The following is a 6,991-nucleotide window of genomic DNA, read 5'->3' as shown; positions in this document are numbered from 1 at the left end:
AACAAAGGAGGCTCAAGGGATAATATCTTCATAAAAACCCTTCATAATGGCTTCTAAGAGCAATGAATGGGTTTCTAAGAGTCTTTTATGGCTTTGTAAGAGCATTTATGGCTTGGTGGTTGGGATATTTTGAGGGAAGACTTTGGCTTGGCTTAGGAAAGTCTTAAGCTTGTTTAGGATTGTGCAAATGATTAAGGGTAGGATTAGAGATGGTTTAGGATTATATTAGGGATGTTAGAGATGGGCAAGTGGATGGCATTTAATGAGGGTGGGTGAGTTAGTGGCTAAGCTTGGTTAGTATGGGTGGATGGGGTGGATTAGGCTAAATGGAAGATTAGAGACAGGCTTAGGATGAGGATGAAGACCTTCTAGAAGAGTCGAGAACTTCCTAGGATGAGGATAAATAAGGTTTTTAGGAAATAAACAAAGTTTTATTTATTTTAAGGGTTTGGGTTGAGGAGATATTTATTAAAATATTTTTAATAAACATGAAGATTAATATTTAATCTTAATTAAATATTTTGAATTGGGATTAGGGGTAGGAAATGATGGGATTAGCCTTTAATCAAAATTAAAGAAGGATTAGAAGATTTTGGAAGAGGTTAGTGGTCTTAAGAAAATTGGCCAAGTTTTGGGCAAAAAATAAATAAATTATTTATTTTGGGATTTTTGTTCAATTTATTAATTAAATAATTAATAAATAAGGAAATAATGTTTAAATAAGATTTAGACATTTTTGGGAGGGATTTCTTAATTAAATATTTTTAATTAAGATAAAGGGATTTAATGGCACAAAAATAAATAAATAAATTAAATAAATAAATAAATAATTAATGATGATGTCATCAGGGACTTTTCAAAAAATAAAAATACGTTATATTCTAAAGGATTTAGGTGTCTACAATAACCAATCCTTAAAAAATTATATTAACACAACTCATTTAAAAGTTTTTTTATGCGACCTAGATTGGTGGATGACACACCTTGAGAGCAGATGTAGAAAGAGAGAATGGATGGAATTGAGTCCATCAATAGGAATAACTCTATGGAGAAAAATATGTGTCTATGGAAAGAAATGATTGTTGCTACTGAGAGGGGGATGCAATGTTGTCTAAGAGGTAAGCTAGATATGCAAGATGTTAACAAAACATTGCGAGATCCTATTTATTATAGATGCAATCTTGTCTGCCGTCACCATGTTAGATCTAAATGCAAGATATATCCAACATATGATTTTGCATGCCCATATGTGGATAGCATTGAATATGTGACACATGCTCTCCAGTCAAGTGAGTACCATGATCGTAATGAACAATATTATAGGGTCTTAGAAGACATCGGTTTGCAGAAAGTGCATGTGTGGGATTTTAGCCATTTGAATTTTGTTTATATTCTCTTGAGCAAGTGAAAACTTATACAGTGGTTTGTAGATAATGAAAAAGTGGAGGGTTGGGATGATCCTCGCTTCCCAATAGTGCAAGGAACATTGTGAAGGGGATTGACAGTAGAGGCCTTAAAGCAATTTATTCTGTCACAAGTTTAAATGTTGGACTTTTTCTTTGGAACACCTTTTTTTCACTTCATTTTCTATAGTTTCCATATAGATTCTTATAACCTATACCAATTAAAATTATAAATCTAAGTTTCTTTGGCACTTTTGTTTCAAGGAGCATCAAAAAATCTAAATCTAATGGAGTGGGATAGACTTTGGACAATGAATAAAAAAATCATTGACCCTATCTGTCCTAGACACACTGCTCTTTTTGAAAATTATTTTCTTCTATGCTTAAAAAATGGACCTGAAGAACCTTTTGTCAAAATTCTGGCTAGGCATAAAAAGTATGAAGGTGCTGGAAAGAAAGCAACTACTTACACAAAACACATTTGGTTGGAGAGTGCTAATGTTACTCTTGTCTTAGAAGGTGAAGAGGTAACACTGATGGATTCGGGCAATGCCATAATAAAAAATATTGAGAAGGACTCAAAGGGTATTATTGTATGGCTTCATGGCATGCTCCATCTTGAAGGATCAGTCAAAACAACAAAGCTAAAGCTGACTTGGCTACCAGAGATTTCAGAGCTTGTCAACTTGTCACTTGTTGAAGTTGAGCATTTGATTACTAAAAAGAAGGTATATTTTTCACTGACTCAAAACCTTTATGGTCAATAATAGATGAATTTATGTATGTTTCTATACATTGTGTTGGTATTTTACATTGATGTCCAAATATGACTCTCATTGCAAGCTATTGATATAGCTTAAGTCTATTCAAACAAAGATGTCCAATTTGGCTCTATGTCACATACACACTGGTAGGGGAGCTTTCATAACTATCAATGTTCTGAATTATTTTGTATGGGAAGGTATCTGCAGAACATATACCGGTGAACATTTGAGAACAAAGATGGGAAGGTATCCACAAATCAAAGAAATATCAAAGTTTAGCTAGATGGTTTAACTCAATATTGTCAGAGTATCCAGTACTTGGTCAAGTAGTTGATAAATATGTTGGTAGAAGAGGAATTGGTAAGACAAAGCCAGTAAGTCTGAGAGAAAGTGAGCCTAATGGTATCAAAAGTGAAAGCAATGAGAAAGCAAAGGAGGAAGGTTCTTTTGACATTGATCTATCGGATGTAGAAATTGGGAAAGTTTGTACTCGGTTTCCTCCTGAGTCGAGTGGATATCTTCATATTGGACATGCAAAAGCTCATTTTTTAAACCAATACTTTGCTCAAAGGTATAAAGGGTGCTTGATTATACGCTTTGATGACATAAACCCTGCTAAAGAAAGCAACGAGTTTGTAGAGAACATATTGAATGACCTTGATATGCTAGGCATTAAAGGAGAAGGACCTACATACACTTCAGATTATTTTTTGCAGTTAGTAGAAATGGCTAAGAAATTGATATTTGAGGGGAAGGCATATGTAGATGACACACGTCGAGAGCAGATGCAGAAAGAGAGAATGGATGGAATTGAGTCCATCAATAGGAATAACTCTATGGAGCAAAATATGTGTTTGTGGAAAGAAATGATTGCTGCTACTAAGGGGGGGATGCAATGTTGTCTAAGAGGTAAGCTAGATATGCAAGATGTTAACAAGACATTGTGAGATCCTATTTATTATAGATGCAATCCTATCTGCCATCACCATGTTAGATCTAAATACAAGATATATCCAACATATGATTTTGCATGCCCATATGTGGATAGCATTGAAGGTGTGACACATGCTCTCCGATCAAGTGAGTACCATGATCATAATGAACAATATTATAGGGTCTTAGAAGACATGGGTTTGCGTAAAGTGCATATATGGGATTTTAGCTATTTGAATTTTGTTTATACTCTCCTGAGCAAGCGAAAACTATAGTGGTTTGTAGATAATAAAAAAGTGGAGGGTTGGAATGATCCTTGCTTCCCAACAGTGCAAGGAACATTACGAAGGGGATTGATAGGAGAGGCCTTAAAGCAATTTATTCTATCACAAATTTAAATGTTGGACTTTTTCTTTGGAACACCTTTTTTTTCACTTAATTTTCTATAGTTTCCATACAGATTCTTATGACCTATACCAATTAAAATTATAAATCTAAGTTTTCTTTAGCACTTTTGTTTCAAGGAGCATCAAAAAATCAAAAAATCAAAATCTAATGGAGTGGGACAGAATTTGGACAATGAATAAAAAAATCATTGACCTTGTCTATCCTAGACACATTGCTCTTTTTGAAAATTGTGTTCTTCTATGCTTAACAAATGGGCCTGAAGAACCTTTTGTCAAAATTTTGGCTAGGCATAAAAAGTATGAAGGTGTTGGCAAGAAAGCAACTACTTACACAAAACACATTTGGTTGGAGAGTGATGATGTTGCTCTTGTCTTAGAAGGTGAAGAGGTAACACTAATGGATTTAGGCAATGCCATAATAAAAAATATTGTGAAGGACTCAAAGGGTATTATTGTACGGCTTCATGGCATGCTCCATCTTGAAGGATCAGTCAAAACAACAAAGCTAAAGTTGACTTGGCTACCAGAGATTTCAGAGCTTGTCAACTTGTCACTTGTTGAAGTTGAGCATTTGATTACTAAAAAGAAGGTATATTTTTCACTGACTCAAAACCTTTATGGTCAATAATAGATGAATTTATGTATGTTTCTGTACATTGTGTTGGTATTTTACATTGATGTCCAAATATGACTCTCATTGCAAGATGTTGATATAGCTTTCAATAGTCTATTTGAACAAAGATGTCCAATTTGCCTCTGTGTCACATACACACTAGTAGGGGAGCTCTCATAACTATCAATGTTTTGAATTATTTTGTATGGGAAGGTATCTGCAGAACATAAACTGGTGAACATTTGAGAATTTATACTTCATGCAATTGTACAAGAGTGTATTCTAATAATATATGAGAGTCCTAAAATCCAAAATTAAAATGCCTGTTTTGTGTGACTTTAGGACATATTCCCACCCTTTCATTCTCTATGAAATAGTTTGTAGATTGTTGTTCAATGGAGAATAAAGAAGTAACCTAGTTCAATTTAATAGCATATTTAATGTGGTTAGAGTTATGTTACCTTGTAAACAGAGTTGAATCCCCCTTCTCCAAGCTTGTTATCATCATGAAAATTTCTAGTTGGAGCCTTTATATTTTCCAAGTTGATAAAAATTCCATGCTCCTTCCCAATAGCAGAGTACACCTCTGTATCAGGATTCTCTGCTAATTGATGCATGTGAAAAATATTACACATTTTTTATAGAGAAGATTTTATTTTACAAGAAAAAATAAACGAAATTTTTTCCCCCTTATTTCCTTTTTGAGTGAGTAGCTCTTATATAATCAACTAGCCAAAATTTTTGTTGACATTTGAAAGAACGATTTACCAAAAAACAATCACCTCAAAAGTACCTTTCCTCAATACCGTAGACTTGAATCTTCTTCTAAATCCAAATAGGCATAGCAATAACATCAACAAGAAGCCCCCAAGAATACCCAAAACTATACCCACTTTGTTTGAAGACTTGCCTGCACAAGAGATCAATTCAAGTGTTCAGTCATTAAAAAAAACCCTAAACAAAACCCTATTCTGGTCAATTAAAAACATTAAGACATAATTAAAACATCGACGGTTGGAATCAATACTTCATGATAAGTTCTCATTCTCATTAAATCTAAAGATGAATCATGAGTATGATTTGAAACTTCTATTGAATCTTAAAATATGATGTGAAATTTCAATGCTAAAAATGCACATACAAAATGATTCAAAAATATATATACGTTACATTTTATAGATTGTAAGATGGGAAGGTATCCGCAAAACATATTTTTGATCACTATTCTACCATAACTCTTTTATTAAGTCATGACCAAACTCTGAATAAGTCTCTCTATTTGAAGTGGCATCTTGTTGTCCAGATGGGTTCCACTCAGGTTGCCAAAGACATTCAAACATGGTTATGATCGAAGAAAAAATATTAAAAGAAAAGGCCTAGTTAGATACTCATAGTAGCATTGTCAATATTGTTCAAGTCAGATCAATCCTCTAATCTCTGATGTGGCCAAATTTTGAACTATTGCCTTGAGATTAAGCATTCGCTATACCAGATATGAAGCTTGTGTTTGGCATAACAATGTAGAGTGTGCATAACAATGAAATAGGGCACAATATTTTACATTTTCAAAATAATATGAAGCTTGTGTTGGTCAAAATTTCAACCAACACGGGCATGGATTTTTAAAAAAAACACATTTTTTCTTGCCTATTCCAACCAATTTGACCCCATTTTAATAGATGGTCAAAATTTTTTTTCTAAAAATGGGGTCAAATGTACTAGTTATTATGCATACAAACAGAAGGTAATTTGTTTTATCTTGAACTTGGTGAGTGCTCATGTTTTATTGCTCAAGTTGAAGAAAGTTGGTTATGGCACAGAAGGTTATGTCATGTGAATTTTGATAACTTGGTGAAAAGAAGCAAATTCAAGAAAGTAAGAGGCATTCCTAGTATAAAGAAACTTGAGGTTGGTCTATGCAAGAATTGTCAAATTGGTAAGATGGGAAAGACTAGCTTTAAAAGTAACAGCTATCAGTTTAAAGAAATTTTGGAAATTTTGCATACTAATTTGTGTGGACCTATTGGAATTGAGAGTTATACTGGAGAAAAATTCTTCATTCTTTTTGTTGATGAATACTATAGAATGATGGCAGTCATGTATCTAAGAGAGAAATCAGAAGCATTTGAGATGTTCAAATGGTATTTGGCCAGAGTAGAAAATGAAATAGGGAAAAGACTGAAATGTTTGAGATCAGATAGAGGTGGTGAATTCATCTACCATGAATTCAAAAACTTTTGCATTGAAAGAGGAATTAAAAGACATGTATCAGCTCCTGGAACTCCTGAGCAGATTGGAATAGCTGAAAGAAGGAATAGATCTATCATGGATTGTCCAAGAACTCTAATGATTGAAAATAACATTGCTATCAAATACTGGAAGGAAGCTATTAGCACTACAGTTCATACCTTGAACTAAGTACAATTGAAGAAGAACTCATTCAAAACCCCCTATTAGTTATGGTATGGCTATAAACCCAATCTAAGTTACCTAAAAGTATTTGGAAGAAAATGTTATATTTTGAAAGAATCTAGAGAAGGAAAATTTGATGTGAAGGGTGATGAAGGCATATCTTTGGGATATTCTTGCAAGAGTAAGGTATATAGATGTTTGAATTTGTCTTCTCACAAAGTCATAGAAAGTACACATGTGAAAGTTGATGAGTTTGGAGAAAGGATTAAAGAAGAAAGAAAAAAGGAACCAGAAAACTACAGGAGATTTGTTTTCTTTGAACTTGATACAGTGCTAGATACATTTGTCAACCAAGAAAATTCTACTCTCAAATCTTCCTCAGTCACTGAGTTGCAAGAAGTTCCAACCAAGTCACAAGGACCTAGGTCATAGTATAAAGCTACTGAGCCAATGCCTACT

At 33.6% G+C, this 6,991-nt stretch overlaps 1 pseudogene; it reads left to right on the top strand.

Annotated features, from left to right (window-relative positions):
* Positions 1-1,714: 1,714 nt before the first annotated feature.
* On the top strand, positions 1,715-4,135 carry LOC149528711 (glutamate--tRNA ligase, cytoplasmic pseudogene; annotated as a pseudogene).
* The last annotated feature ends 2,856 nt before the right edge of the window (positions 4,136-6,991 follow it).

The sequence above is a fragment of the Cupressus sempervirens genome, chromosome 11 (genome assembly GCF_028749045.1).
Source record: "Cupressus sempervirens isolate cs-2001-9-10 chromosome 11, ASM2874904v1, whole genome shotgun sequence".
NCBI lineage: Eukaryota > Viridiplantae > Streptophyta > Pinopsida > Cupressales > Cupressaceae > Cupressus > Cupressus sempervirens.
This window is presented reverse-complemented; position numbering and strand designations above follow the sequence as displayed.